The 16779-nt window shown below is 38.2% G+C and overlaps 1 pseudogene; it reads right to left on the reverse strand.

The window, feature by feature from the left end:
• Positions 1-458: 458 nt before the first annotated feature.
• On the reverse strand, positions 459-1214 carry LOC125856059 (putative receptor-like protein kinase At3g47110; annotated as a pseudogene).
• Between the last annotated feature and the right edge of the window lie 15565 nt (positions 1215-16779).

The following is a 16779-nucleotide window of genomic DNA, read 5'->3' on the forward strand; positions in this document are numbered from 1 at the left end:
CGCAAAGATCACCAATGTTCTCACTAACACTCCAACGTGCAGTCGAACCTACCTACTGATTAATGGTTGAGATGTTCAACCACTTCATCATGCCTAACTTTTTTGAATTTTCTTTTCAGGGGTTCCCTATATGCATTTTTAATGTGGATATAAACTTTTTTTAGGGCAACTGCTGCATTTTTCAAGTATTGATCATGATGCTCCAACTTTGGGACAAGAGTACCTTATATGTGTATAGAATCACACCCTTTTAGGAACATGCACACCATGACCATTTGATCCGGTCATATGATCCCCTAAAACATCTTATTCTTTACATTCATAAATGAAACGTATTATCTGATGTAGACGTTAAGAACTAATATGTGACGTTGCTAGACTAAATCCATTAAGTAACAAGAAATTAGAGAATACCTTAGTTCTTCTGCATGCTGAAAATAGTACTGGGATTTCAAGATTTACATCAAATCCAAAGCGTACCAAATAGACAGAATGTTAGCATTCTTACCAAACTGACTAGAATGGTTTACCGTTGGCTGACTCCAACATGGAGTTTTTGTAGACTGCTGGCAGTTGGTAAGGGAAATTACAAAGTCAAGGTCATCATGCTTACCGTATCCAAGTTGGTTACTCCAAATGTTGAGCCACAACAAATTCCGCAAGTTACCTCTGGTATATTTCAAGTGAAATTGTTTACAGGAAAATCAAGCTCTAGCAATTTTGATGCATTGGCGAAAGAGGATGGTATGGAACCAATGAATTTACATTTCACCAAGTAAAGTATTTGGAGATCAGGGAAGTAGTTGCCTAAATCGGATCTGAGATTACCAGGGATGACAAATTGTACAACGGAGGAGGGAACTCCCTAGATAAGCTATTTACTGACAATCCAAGGATCCTCAACTTGGTCAATCGAGCTAAAGAAGCTGGAACTTGTCCGTCTAGATTGTTGTACGATAAATACAACTCTTCGAAAGATGTAAGATTTCTAATAGAACATGGAAAGTGTCCTGTCTGGTTGTTATTCTTGAGACACAGTTTCACTAACTTCATTAAATATACAACTTGGTTAGGAATTTTCCCAATAAGAGTGTTGCTTCCAGGACAAGGATCTCGAGGTTAACACAATGTGATAGACGAACTGGAATTTCCCCTGTTAGATAGTTAAAACTCAAATTCATGTTTTGAAGCCTTGACAACCTGCTGAGTTGTTAAGGGATTTTTTATGGAAGATATTTTCTACAAAGAGAGGTTTCCAAGATGACCTGAGATCGTCCATGCCAGTTTCAGCCTTTTGAGATTCAAACGGATGACTCTTCCATGTCTCAGACCACACTTTACTCTAGTCCACTGGAAAAATTAAAAAGAATCATTCCAAGAGATAAAACCTCTTGATGAAACCTTAGTTATTTAGGATTTGAATCAAACTATGGAAAGTTTATCAGTTACATTCCCAAGAAAAGCAGCTGAAGCAGCATGTTTGAGAGAGTATGAGAATATAAACACAGTATGTATAGCCAGAAAGGTGTGGAACTCAAAACTTGCTGCGAAAATTTCCATTCTTGAAAATGTCAAACACCAAATGATGATACCTCTCTGAAATGTTGTTTTTGGTATTTCAGCTCCACTACATGGTATATTGACCAAAAAATTGACAAATACGCGTAATGATAAACAAGCAGCCAATGACATACTGACAAAAAAATATATTTTAGCATTTTCTTCAAGATTGATTCTGACTTTGGTGCTTGGTCTACTTAATATTTCATTAAAATATCTTCTACAACATGATCCTTTTTATGACGTGAAATCCAGCTAATAAGCAATACTTCCAACTCTGTTTCATTTGGTCCACCTGTTTATTGGAGCAATTATTGGCTCATAAGTGATAGTAGTGTTTTATATTTTGATACAAAGAAATAAGAGGTTATACTAATTGAACATTGTGAGTTTATTGATCTTCATGCGCATCACTATGCATAAATCACGACCAATCAAAATTTACCATAGAGGAAACACAATGATCGATAAACTCAAAACTGTCAATCGGTATATCATCTACTCTCTTTGTATCAAAAGGTAGAACATAATGTCACTTATGAGACAATTAAATTTCTCCAATAAACACGTGGACTATCACATACAAAATAGTTAAAAGTGTCCTCAATTAGTTGGATTTCGCGCAATAATTCAGATAGTTCTGATAGAAGTTGGTGAAATTTATATAACAATGCTGAATTTCCAGCCAACATATTGATGATTACCAATTTGTATAGATTTAAATTCGGGCAAAGAAATGATTTTATTAAAATAATGAATAGGAACATACAAGACGTTGGAACAAAAGGATTAGGAAAGAAATCTATACAATTATTAATCAAACTAAATGACCATCTTTACAATTATGAATAAGGATCAAGAAAGAAAATCAATAAATTTAATAAAAAAATAACAATCTTTACATTTATGAATAAGGACCAGGAAAGAAATCAATACAATCAGTCAAAATAAATTTCAAACGGATGACTCTTCTGTGTCTCAGGCCACCTTTTACTCCAGTCCACTGACAGAAATGAACAGAATTATTCCAAGAGATGAAAACTCTTGATGGGTCCTCAGTTATTGGGATTTGAATCAAAGGCAAGTTTGTTAGTTTCTTTGCCAGCTGATGCAACATGTTGGAGAGAAAATGATAATAAAAACACATGAAACATAGTATGAATAGCTAGAAGGGTGTGGAAGTTAAAACTCTCTATGGAAATTCCATTATGGAAAATGACAAGAACCAAAAGATGATACCTCTCAGAAATGTTGATTTTAGTATTGGAGATTTTGAGCACCAATGTGTGGTATAAGATGCACAATTGTATAACAAGCTGCCAATGCCATTGACAACAAAATATTTTGTTAGCAATTTTCTTAAAGATTGATTCCGACTTTAGTGTTTGATCGACCTAATCTTTTCTTTATAATATGCATTAAATTATTCGTCTCTTGAAAAAGTCACAAACATCGGGTGCAAGGTAAGAACATATCAACTAATTTTTTTCTTAATCAAGAGTCAACTCCCCATCTTTTCTTTGTAAGTTCACTGATTCAGAATAGGATATACAGGAGTGGCTATATTTTTATTACGAATAAAAAACCTTTGTCAGGTCATATTTTCTCACATAGGTGCGGATGGATCTTTCTGTCTCCTTATATCAACTTGACAATCCTCTGATCACCAACAAAACACAGTTTGTGTAAACATGTATTGCTTAATTTGTATTGCTTTAACATAGTTCTAAGATAGTCATCAATCCCTACATCCTCTTCTCTATTTTTTTCGGGGGGCTTAGTGATAATTATAGCTATAAATATGTAAACATACACAAATAATAAGCAATACTTTCAACTCTATGTCCTTTAGTAATCCGACATGTTTATTGTCACAATTATTGGTTGATAAGTGATAGTAGTGTTCTAGTTTTGATATAAAGAATGAAGAGGCTATACTAATTGACCTTCCTGAGTTTATTGATCTTTGTGCGCGCCATCACTAAGATCAATTGAAGCTAACACAATGATCTATAAACTCAAAACAGTCCATCAGTATATCATCTACTCTCTTTGTATCAAAAGGTAGAGCACTACTACCACTTCTGTGACAATATAAAAAATTACACCAATTAATATGTGGACTACCAAATACCAAATCGTTTAAAGTATCCCCAATCAGTTAGATTTCACACCATAAATCAGATCGCTCTTATGAAAGGACATGAAATTCATAGAACTAGTTAGAATTCAAGCCAACGTATTGATGGTTACCAATTTGTATTGATTTAAACTCGGGCAAATAGATGATTTCATTAATAATGAATAGGGTATCTATACAAGAGGTTGGAACATACCGATCAGGAAAGAAATCAAAACAATATTAATTAAACTAAATGACAATCTTTAACGTTATGAATACGGATCAAGAAAGAAATCAATATAATCAATTAAAAACAAATGACACTCTTTAAAGTTATGAATTAGGATCAAGAAAGAAATCAATACAAATAATCAAAATATATGACAATCTTTACCATTATGAATAAGCTAAAAGAGAGAAACTAAATCTTTTATATTCATAATCTTACGAAATAGCCCGTTAAAAAATAGCTGAAAATTTTACTCTTTATTAATAAAAACTATTACTTATTCCTCTTATTAAATAATAAATTATACTTATGAATTTAAACTTTTGATTTCTGATAATAACTTTTTGTAACTGCATTCATGCTATAATTTTTGTATGCTCCTTTGAGATTTTTGTACTATTGAACTCATCCATTGTCAATCTCTTCATATACTTTGCCTTATTTATAATAAAATGCTTAATGTTATGCCTCCTTTTAACTCAAGGTCAAATGATGTACAACATATTAGTGAATTAGGACACCTATTTTGCTAAAATAATGCTAAGTTAACTTTGAATTATTGTTTGACCTTACGGAATTATAGGTAAAAATTCTAATTATCTTGAAGGGGAGACACACATAGTTTAAAATCTGTTAAAAATGATTAGCTGGCTGATGAGTCTGAGATTTGAACTCATTTAGGGCTATATTTACAAAGATTTAGTGTCCTCAAATACTTATTTTGTGCCAATAACTGATGTAAAACCCTTGATTTACAGGTATATGGATTGATGAACAAATCAAGGACACTAATTTGCAAAAAGGAACAAAGTGAACTGAGAGATTGAAGAAAAAAGCATGGGGATCGCCATGTCAACTTGGCGAGCCGCCAAATGACTACTTGACTGCCTAAAGTTCCAGTGTGCCAAGCCCCGAAGGAAAGAACCAAGTTGGCGATATAAAGGAGCAATCAGCGGACTGCCTAGTGGTTCCGCGAAGCATTGTTGGATAGCCCAAAGTTACAGACCTTGAGGATGCTGAAGGCCAAGGCAGAAGGGAGATGAAAAGGACCAAAGGGCGGCTCGCCGAGTGGATTAGCGAGGCAGACTTACTTCACCGAGTGAATATTCGCAACACATTTTTGGCGACTATAAATACATTTTGAACATTTGGTTTAATATCAATTGAATAGTATCTGAGTTAATATTTTTATTTTTGAGAGTTTTGAACTATGAGACAAGTTTTCTGTAGTTTTTCCTAAGCCTTGATGAATTGAAGTTTTTCACTTTTGAGAAATTGAAAGTGGGTCTTTGAGATTCTTTGAATTGGAACATTGTAAGGATGAAATCAATCTTACCTAGTTGATGAAAACTCAATTTGCTAACAATTTCTATCTTTTTATAATGTCTAGCTAAAACCCCAATTATTGGGGTGTGATTATGTGTTATGGGTTTATTTAGTTTATGGGTATTTCTAATTGTTAGTTTAAATGCTATTTAGAAGTGAGTTTTGTCATCAATTGTGGTTTCATTTAAGAATTGTAGTTGCAAATGCAGTTCTACCCTTGTGTTTTTGGCTTGCTCTGAGAGAGGTTTTAAAACTAAGCTTATTTATTGATGGTCAGTCGGTATTGGGTTGACATGGGTTTAGCTCGAGAGAGTGAATACTTAACCTAATTTCACACATTTTGCTTGAGAGAGTGAATGGACTATTATGTGGGTTGTCCTTATTTCCATGCTTGTTGAATGTCACACCCCAAGGCTACCCATTGGATGTGGACATTGGATGTAGGATCATGAGTGACCCAAGCTAACCCTACTGGCATAATCATAAGCATACTAAAGATAAACTGAAGAAATGAAACTGTATGGGAGCTAAATCATATGAAAAGCTGAAATGATGGGGAATACCCATAAACTAGAAATGAATATATGAAAACTGAGAGTTTGAATACAAATAAAAAGTCAAACTCTAAAGCTAAAGCTGAAACTAACTATGTCTAAAATAAAGCCTCTACTAACTAGAAATGTTGGGTCATGCCCCAGCTAGATCTAGCAAAACTTAATCTAAAGCTAGAAGCAAGAAAATAATCATGTCACTAGTCCTCGAAGAATGAGGACTCACCACTGATGCTGCTGAATTGAAGATCGGGAAATGATCTATGCGCGATCTGACTGTTGAGAACTTGAACCTAGACCATTAGAAGATATAGCACAGATTATGCATCAGTACTTGAAAGGTACTGAGCATATATGATAGAATAAAACTGAATAACAACATAACTGAATCAAAGCATATATATGATCAATGACATGAGATAAGAATGATACAAACTGAGAATACTGAACAGGAAATACTAAATGCAATGACCAAGTTTATAACATGCTTAGACTGAGTACTAAATTGTTGACTTGGTCAATGGAATAGAGTCTGACTAAATTGTATGGGAGCTACTAATAATCGACATAAAACCACATGAGCTAAATGTGGAGTCCGACGTATACGCCCCATCGAGAGGACCCATTATACCCTGCTAGAGGTATAGAGGTCTTACGCCCCGAGCATACACCCTTGACGTGGCCGGAACTCGAGAACCATTGATGGCCCCAAGTGAACCCTTGGCCTCCATCAGTTCTCAGGGAAATAAACGCCCCAAGAAAGTCTTCTCAAAACCGGCCCAACTCGCATGTGGTGCATCCTCAGCTGTATCCTCTTTCCACTGATCAAACCAAGTCCTAGTAACATTCTTCAGTTTAAATGCTACTAGTTCAACTCGCTCAACATCAATAACATGTATAACCTCAAATACCTTCTTCAGTTCTTCAATAAAATTCTCCGGATCCTCTGCAGTGCTCGAACCCCTGAAATTTGGAGGACTCATCCTTAAGAACTCACGGATCCTCAAAGTGACAGCCTCATTCTATCTAGCTCCGCTTTGCTGCCCAACCTAGTTAGTCACAGCCTAGCTTAGCATTCACTCTGCTTCCCAAAATTCAGCATTGGTGACTTCCCCTTGAGGTTGTACTTCACGTGCATTTGGTAACACTTGCTCCTCAACATTACGCCTAGTAGGACGACCTCTGACAGCTCTTCGTGGAGGCATGAATATCTAAAAACACGCACAAGCATGAATTAGAAGAAACTTTTTACAGATCAAACTCTAACGCACAAAATGAGTGTGAAAGAAGTGAGAAATTTTTCTAAGTGTTGCAGCCTCCTAATTATAGATGTGGCACACTTCACACCGATAACTAGAACTCTACAGACACAACTTCATAGACTCCTTAGGACTCTTGAACTCTGTGCTCTGATACCAAGTTTGTCACATCCCGAGTATACACCCTGGACGTGGCTGGCACTCGAGAACCATTATTGGCCCCAAGCGAACCCTTGGCCTGACTTACTTACTCAGTATAAGGCTATATGCATATTTATAATGATCAAAAGCACTATACTCACATGAATAATATCATAACTTAGAATGTTTAAAAGTCAACATTCAACTTGGCCAAAATGGCAACCTTAAGTCTCAAAAACATAAGCCAATAATAAAGTAGTAACTAATGAAGTTAACTAACTGACTGTCTGTCTATGAAGCCTCTAAAGAACATAGATGGGTGTAGGCCCAAGACATCCTAATGAACTAATAATAACACTGAAAACAATAAAAGAAGTCCTCCAGATGCAAGGAGGCTCACCAGCAGACTCTGAACTTCTCACTGGATCAACGATGCACTGGATGTTGATCCTAGTTACCTGTGTCTGCATCATAATAAGATGCATGCCAACTAGCATCAATACATTGAATGTATTAGTATGCGAGTTGGAATGCTAAACACAACATAGGCTTGAAAGGAATCTGAAGAACTTACCTGACTCAACTCAACTCAACATAACTAAACTCATTTCAATATAAAGCAGTTTAAAACAAGTGCAACATAAAGAAAAGTTGTTTAAAACATGATGTCAATTCTGCTATAACTTCAAAAATGTATGTAAACATACAATAACTTGTGTATATAAGAATACAATTACTTTTGTGGGAGTTTCTCTAAATGATAACCATCACGTAAGAGCTATTGTGATGATACAACATTTTGCCTCATGCTACCAGGGCCGTCCTATACCTTGCCGAGGGTATAGAACGTGAACTACTAAGTAGATCCACTAGTCTAAGCTAAAAAGCACTAAATGAATCATCTAAAAAGTATGACCCTTTTCTACCCATGATGACTACATGGTTTATGGTGGCTGTGAGTTGTCTGAACTCTCCCCCATATCGGTGCTCTACACTACTCCCAAAAATAAAATAATATTATCTCGTATGTTTAAAAACATACTTCTTCTGTGATTTCAGATTAGTGCTCAAAAACTTAGCTCAAAGGCTATCTTGGAAATCAAAGTTTCCATTGCTTCATTTAGAAAGCGATTACTCTTTCTGAAAACTTGCCTGAAGGCTCTTTGGAAATCGAGGTTTTTTTTCTTGTTTAAATGTGAATTTTTTTAAACCCTTTTGGGAATACATAGTCCCCATATACTTTTGAAGAAATGAACTTCAAGCTTTACCCTTTACTCGTTACTCAACTTGAACTTTGAGTCTTAAAACAAAGTTAAAACATTTAAAACAAAGGCTTTTGGAAAACTCTAAGAGCTTCTCTTAACTTTGACCTTACTGCTCTTGACTTGACTCTTAATTGGTCCTTGAATTGAATTATGGATTCAAGGATTGTGATTTGTGATTGGAAATACCTCATGGTGTTTAGGATTGATTTTTGATAGCTAAATATGAGAAAATGATCAAAAATCGATTCTGGGAAGCTGCTCCGTGATGCGGAGATTATTTAAAATCTTAGGTCGCAAATTAAATTTTTAGGCAGAACGCTCAATGTCCGCTCTGCGACGCGAAATAACTTTTCTAAAATCTGAGGACTAGCTACGTGACGCAAAGACACTGTCAAATTTCGACCAACGAAGTTTCATCTTCGTTTTCCAGCTCTAAACCCTCTAAACTCCGTTGGCTCTTTCCTTAGACACTTAGAATCGTCTATACCCTCAATATACATCAAATTCCACTCGAAAACACAACTAAAAAATGTGAATCAATCTCAAGCAACTTCAACAATACAACCCACAAGGATTCAAACGAACTTTATCAAGAATTCTAGGGATTTACTTTCAAATCAATATACTTTGCTGAAATTGAATAAAGTTTGGTGTGTGGGTGAAGTAACCCAATGCTATGTGATCTCACATACCTTGTAGGGATCACCCTTGACGAAATCCACAAGTTAATCTCGACGAATCTTAAACGTTCTTCTCCTTTTTCCTCTTTTCTCCTTTATCTAAGCCCTAGCGTGAAATTCACTTTTCTAAAACTAACTAAAAAAGACTTTACCCTAGTTAAACTCCTAAAACGAATTAGAATAATTAGGTAGGGAAAACACTAAATTACCATTCCAAAATTCGGATTTGGAATTTCCTAATTCCAACAGCCCAACTTCCAAAGAACATAACTCACTCATACGTACTCAAAAATGCTCAAACTCAGTGGCGTTGGAAAGATCATTCCAAGATCTTTCCTACCATATCTGTAAGTACCTCTAACTCATCCTGAGCTAGAAGTTATGGCCGTTCGTTTGAAGTTCACCAAAACTCAACTTTTCTTTACTTAAACAAATTTTCATATTTTCATTATTTCCAAAAATATCTATTTCAAGTTTTTAGCTTCTTCCTAGCTATTTCAATTTGCGATATGTTACAAGAAGCATCCTAACGTGATCACTAAAATGATTCCCAGGGAGGGGACTTACAACCTACGGGGAACGTAGTCCTGGGACTTGAGGGTGACTGACCCTAGTCCACTCGGTCTTAAGCTTCACATATGATAAAGAAATTAACACTTTTATAGCTAAAATATTGTAATACTAGATAGCTCAAAATCCTAACATGCAAACTGAGAATGCAACATTAATATACTGATAATAATGCATTCGAAAACTGAGGCATGTTAATGTCTATAACTAAATTAATTGATCTATCATGTGAAATTCATGAACTAAAAGAACTACATAGCTAGGGTTCTCAGTTTACGCATGAATCTGGGGAAAAACAATACTATAACATGATAATATGATTTGGATCATTCAAACAACTAAAAACACAACAATTCTAATGTTAAAGAAACCCAATGTCTAGATAATATTAAGGAAATCAAGATTTTGACTTAAATCTAAGGACCTAATGGGTGAATGGAAACCACTAGTGAAATCTCACATACCTGGTGGAGAAATCTTTCGATTTTGGGTCTGGAACTGATTGAACCTTGCTGAGTTCTTGAACTAGGGTTGCTCAACCTCTTTTTCCTCTTATGCTCTAATTTTTCTAAATTTTGACGAATGATCTGACTCAGGTAGGTTCTAGTTATGTTTCTAGGCTAAAACTGACCAAAACCATGTAGTTTAGGTACCCAACGAATAGGGGAAATGACCAAAATAACCCTACTTAAAAATTTGGTGGGGCTGACCACAGCCACTTTCATGGATCGTGGGACCATTTGTGGTCCTTGGCCAGTGGCTACTGGTTCTAGGGTCTTTTTCCACGAGTCTCTACCATTGCCCGTGTGGAGGACCACAGACCATGAAGGTCCCCGTAGTCCTTACTTGGGCTAAAGTCTTGAGGCTCAAGTGTGGGGTCTATTGGTTGGCCTTCACGGACGCCCCCACGACTCGTCCTCAAGACCATGGACCGTGAAGGTCCTTGTGGTCCTCACTTAGACGTAGGAGGTTTGAGGGCTAGGCTTGGAGGACTACTGGTTCACCCTCCACGGACGCCACCACAGTTTTTCATCAAGACCACGGCCTGTGAAGGGTCCCGTGGTCTAACGTTTGGGCTTGGTGTAGTCTAACTCTCCTCCACGGGCAGGTCAACGGACTGTGGACCCTATCACGGTCCATGAACCCTGCCGTGGTTCAATGGTTCAAGTAAGTTTTCTACAATTTTTTTCTAGGTCTGGTTTTCGAGGTGTTACATTTATATTTGAGAGAAATCAACTTGATTCGAGGTAAATTTTTCGAGAGAAAGTTTACCTCCTCTATAGCCTAGCTTACTCACTAATATCTAGCTATTTTCTAATAGTTGCAATTACCCATTTGTCTATATTTGCTTAAAATCGAATCACATGCAAAAACCCATCTCATTATTGTTATTTCGTATTATTTGCCACTATTTGCAGTAGATAATCTAAACCAAAACCCTCTTATTTGGCATTCGTGTCACCCCCTGATTTGAATGATGTTTTTCTTTGATAATGTTTATTCCTATGACTGATTTTATCATTTTCACACCTCCCAATTAACTCTCAAACACGTATCACTCCCTGTGGGGTTCAACCCTAACTCATTTAGTAGGATTATATACTAATTAACGATCGTTGACATTTAGAACTGGATGAAGTGTCTTCGAAACGTAATTAGTCAAAATAGCACCGCTGTGGGGGAGTGGTGTTGTTTGAGAATTTCTTTGGTGAAGTTAAATTTTGTTCTTTCTATTCATAGTTGAATGTACTTATTTTTAGTTTTGGTTTTTGTGTTGCTATTTGAAATAGAGGATATGATTGTCAACATAAGCAATAGTAGCCAAGTGGGAAACCAAGATGACATCGGTAGTCTCAATAATGTCAATGTGCCGAATGTCAATGACCCAAACCTTATGGGCGGAGTTGGTGCCATTTGCTTGCCTCCGGATGAAGGGAACGTTGTGTTCCACATTACAAGCACCATGTTGCAGTTCTTGCAATTGAAAGGGTTGCTTGGTGGGTTGGCTCATGAGGATCCCCATGATTATATAAGGAACTTTGTTGATGTCATATCTCAAGAGTCAGTCCGGTTGAGGTTGTTCCCATTTTCTCTAATGCAAGAAACATGTAAGTGGTTGGCTGAATTGCCAAGATATTCCATCACTTCGTGGGAAGAGCTTGTCACCACATTCAAGTGCAATTTTTCCCTCCTTCAAAGATGAGACTTGGCTGAGATTCAAGAAGTTGGTGTTGCAATGCCCAACTCATGGTTTGCCCGATAATGTTTTGTTGCAATACTTTTACGGAACACTTGATTCGGTGAACAAGTGAGTAGCTGATCAACTTTCTCCAGGAAGTTTGATGCAACAACCTTATGTTATAGCAGCCCAACTCTTGGATGGTATGAAAAAGATTAACCGAGCATGGTACACCCGCAGAGATCAGGTTTCCCCTCTCACTTTTAAATTGACAAAGGTTCAGCTTGATAAAGAGCAAGAGAGGGACCAAAATATGGCAAAGATGATGACCCAACTTGACATTTTAGCCAAGAATGTCATGGGAGCTCGTGCTAAAAGTGTAAATGTTGTAGGTGTTGGGAGTGTAAACCCCGGTAAGGCCAAGTTTGAAGCAATGTACAATGACGAAGTGAACTTCCTAGCCAACCAAGAAGGTGGTTATCGTGTAAACTAACCAAGGCAGGGTTGTAACTAAGGTTGGAACAAGGATAAGGGCCGAAGAGATCGTGATAGAGAGTGGAGAGATCGTAACCCCACTTAGAAGGAAAGAGAAGGATAGGTATGTTCCTCCCCACGAGTATCAAAACTCAAAGATTCTGAGGGTGGCCGGTCTGAGGATATCCTCTCTCGTATTCTCAACAAGGTTGAAGGGTCTAATAAAATCTTGAAGGAGATGAAGGAAGATGTATCGATCCTTAACCAGATGCTGACCTCTCATTCGGTCTCTATAAAACAGTTTGAGACCCAAATGGGATAAATCTCTTCTCATTTAAACCCAAGACAACAAGGGAGGGGTTGCCTAGTGACACTATGGGAAACCCCAAGAATGAAATTTAAGTGACGACCTGTATCGTGCCATGACATTAACTAAGGCGCTTCTTGGGAGGCAACCCAAGTTTTTATTTGCTTTCGTTTTGTTTTTGAAATAATCGAATGTTGATTATGAAGGTTGAAGTGTGGAATGTGTTTGAAAAATACAGGTTGGCAAGCCAATTTTCCGGTCGATGACTCGTCGAAGAGGTCGGCGACCCTGACTTGGACCAGTGTTGGACTCAAGAAATTAGATGTTGGAGTTTGTAAAACTCGGCGGGCCTATGTACAAGTCAGTGAATGGCCGAACAGGTCGGCGTTCCCAACTTTGTCTGCCGTTTGGACCCCAAAATTGACTGGAGGTCCTGTAAAACTCGACGAAGTAAGTGACCACTCGGTGTGTCGCCGAGTGGTTCTGCAAACAAAAATAACATCTTCGAAGCGGCGTGAACTGGATAGTTCTTAAATGGCCAAAGGTTTGTAATTTCAAACTCATTCATATTCCCTCACCTTTTAACTTCATACAATCACACCCGCATTGTATATTTTCTATATTTTTGCATTTTACCGCTCGTTAGTCATTGATCGAGTGTTCAAAGTTGTATACTCTGCCGCCTAGCTTTACAAATTCTAAAAATCAGCATTAAAGGTTGGTTTTCCGAACCCCAAACTCGTATTTAGCGATTAGACTCAAATACATTATTATGAATTTTGTTTATGTGTGTTGGGCCTCTCTGAAATCGTAAATTTATGCATGTGTGCCTGTTTTAATTTTGATTTAATACCTAAAATGCCTAATTGTTAATTTCCTTACTTTCGTGCTTTAAAATTGATCTAAATCTTCGGGGTTGTGCTTTATTGTTATTAAGTCTAGTTGGGTGAAGTCTGAGTAACTCAAATTGTGCTAAATGACGTGCTTTGCCCAATGATGGAGTGTTTGATGTCATTCTTAAGGGCTAAATTCACCAAATGACCAATTTTGCCAAACCAGTAAAAGTCTGAGTACTTCGGTGGCATGGGTCTAGTGGGTATGCGTCTAATTGAATATGTGTATATGTTGATTTTGTTATCGGGGGCTATGTGGTTGATTTTGGAAGGTGGGGTTGAAATTAGGCACGTTGGGTAGTTTGGTGAGCTAGGTCAAGCTCGCCGAACCACTCGACAGTTCACAAAAAGCACCCTAGATCGCCTTTAAATTCTTGAAATTGTTGAGTTTGGTTTTGTAACTTTCGGCAAGAAGCCTGAGATCACTGAGTGCACTCGATGACTCACTGAAACTCGTCTTCGATCACCCTTTCTGCGTCCCCAACCCCTAAAATACACTGTAACTTTCAGCGAGCTTGCTGTGCTCGCCGAATAGTGTCAGCGATTCGCCAAAAGGCTCTTCTCATTGACGACAGGCCATTTTTCTAGAAATGTTGAAGGCAAGCCTTATATGGTTCGCCAAAATGATTCATTGACTTGCCGATCGGTTCAGCTAGTCTATCTGCAACCTGTTTTCTGCAAGTTTTCTTGAACTATTCTTAACATTCTATGGTGTTTTACAGATATGACTTGAACAAAAGTGGCAGGTAGAGACATGTTGCCCCGCAAGCGGGCAAATGGGATTATCATCAATGAGGATGCAACAACATCCAAAGCAAAGGCCACAAAGCTGCCTACTACCGTGGAAAAGGCAAAGGGAAAGGTAAGGCACCTCCTTCTGCATCACCAGAGGTCAGCTCCGATAGTGAGGGGATTGATGACACTCACCTTACCACTTCTAAGAGTTAAGGTGAGCACCAAGATCCTCAAGCTGCTATTTCTAAGCCCGAGGATAATAAGCTACTGATGACTTAGAGTACTGAACTGTGCTCCAAGAGGATGCATGATCAATCTAGGATCCGGGTATCCTAAGATGCTACTCCTCCTCCTATTCCAGATTAAGTTGTGGTCGTAGCACCACTGGTACATGGTCCTCCTCCCCAGTCTATGAATAGCATGAACGCTAAGGGATTGAGGGTAATATCATTGAGGAGAAGAGGATGTCTTTAGATGGCATGATTGATCAGTACCCATAAATCTATCGCACCTTGAAGTTACACAAGTTTCAGATCTTCACACAACCCCATGGCACTTATATTCCCAATTGGGTATGGGAGTTTTACACTACTTACGGAGCACTGGTGCCACAAAAGAAGAAGTAAGCAGCTAAATTCAAACTGGTAGAGTATGTGGCTGTCCGGAGCAAGAAGGTAAAGTGTGATAGTGATGATAAAAATGCAATTCTTGGATATACAAAAGATATTGATGATGACTGTCAATGCTTGATAAAGACAAAACATTGAACAATATGAAAAAATGGCTGGCTCTTCTATTAACTGACAACATTCCTAGGTGGATCGAGGCTGGAGCACTCATAGAAAAAAAGGACCTCAGTAGCGAGGTACTGGTTCGGCTTCATCAGCAGTACTATCATGCCATCCTAGAATGAGTACATTCTCTGCCAAGCTAAAGAAGCCTTCCTTGGTTGCACCATTGATGGGACAAGGTTGAACTTGGGTATGCTCATTGGCCAAGAAATGGTCATGAGGGCCAGGCAGTGTCAAACTTCTCTTCATTTCCCAGTGCTGAATACCGAGCTGTGTAGACGAGCCCGAGTTCCCTTTGATAGGAAGAAGGATGTGGAAGTGACTCCCACCTCCTCTATCGACATTAAACAGATTGAGGTTGAGTACCAAAAAGATGATGCTAAGAAGAAGAAGGCAGCCCCGAAGGATACCTCCTCGGTTGTTGATGCTGATACATTACCTGCAGAAGAAGGATTTCCTACTCCGGCCCCTGGGCCTTCAGGTATATCTAGTGATGTACCTTTTATGAATCTCGATTCCTCTACAACTCCCCTGCCTCCTAGATCTTCTACTGCACTTTCCTGACCTCAACTCACCCAGGTTGCGATACTACGAATAGGGCATCTGTCCCATTTTGCTGATACACGTTCCTCCAAGCTTGAGGCCACAATTCATCGCATGATTGATAGTTCCATTGTTGTTGTTGTGACACCCCTGAGTGTGAGTATTGATGCCCTTGCGGCAATGATAACATTGTGCGAGCAAGGCCAATGGGCTACTGATGAGGTGACGGCTCTGTAGGATGCAATTGCTAAGCTGAGGAAGGATGTAGACCAGCTGAAGTCCACAGACATGTCTATGATTTTTGGGACTGTGGAGATCCCTGATATGCGAGCTGATACAGATGTGCCTCCGGCTACCCCCGGAGATGAGACCGATGAGGAGTAGTTGGTGTTGATGAAGAGGCTACCTATGAGGGTCTCATAGAGATTGAGGAGGCCATGGTAGATTTAGCCGTGCAGATATCACCATGGCTGGAATGAGTACTGTTGATGTTACACCGGGCACCGATGCCTCGACAGATGGAGCGACTGTGTAGACATTACCTTTCTTTACCTCCCTCTATGTCACTTTTATTAACTCTTTTGTATTTTGTTGCATTTGAGGAAAACTACTTTTTTGTGTGGTGGGGTGAGGTATTTCATTACCCACCTATTGTGATTATCTTTTGTATATATATATATATATTGTGTTGTGGATGTTTGAGCTTGTGGTTCCATATTATGAATGCAAATGGCTTTTAACCCCTTCTATAAAATATTTTCCACCTCTTGTGTGTGATTGTGGTTGTTCTTCTGCAAATTAGAGTATCGGTTATGATCAATATCGATGACTTGAATAGGTCTCTTAATCGAACAAAAATGAATCCGCGACTACGATGAGGCCAAATGAAGTTTCATATATAATATGTGAATTTTTTCATCTCGTTGTGACTAGCCGATTATCGAATTGAGTCTCCTGTGATGATCATTGCATACTAGCGAAAGTGTGGAGTCTTGATTAATATTGATGCTAATGTCGTGTGTGATGAGCTTACCGGGAACCTTATGTGATGACACCGACAATTTACTCCGTCGGTCTGGTTGACTAAGTGATGCAAGCTCTTGAAATGATCTTAGGCAACAATTTTGAAGAGTTAAACAAGTTGACTATATACC

The sequence above is a fragment of the Solanum stenotomum genome, chromosome 2 (genome assembly GCF_019186545.1).
Source record: "Solanum stenotomum isolate F172 chromosome 2, ASM1918654v1, whole genome shotgun sequence".
In the NCBI taxonomy this organism is placed as follows: domain Eukaryota; kingdom Viridiplantae; phylum Streptophyta; class Magnoliopsida; order Solanales; family Solanaceae; genus Solanum; species Solanum stenotomum.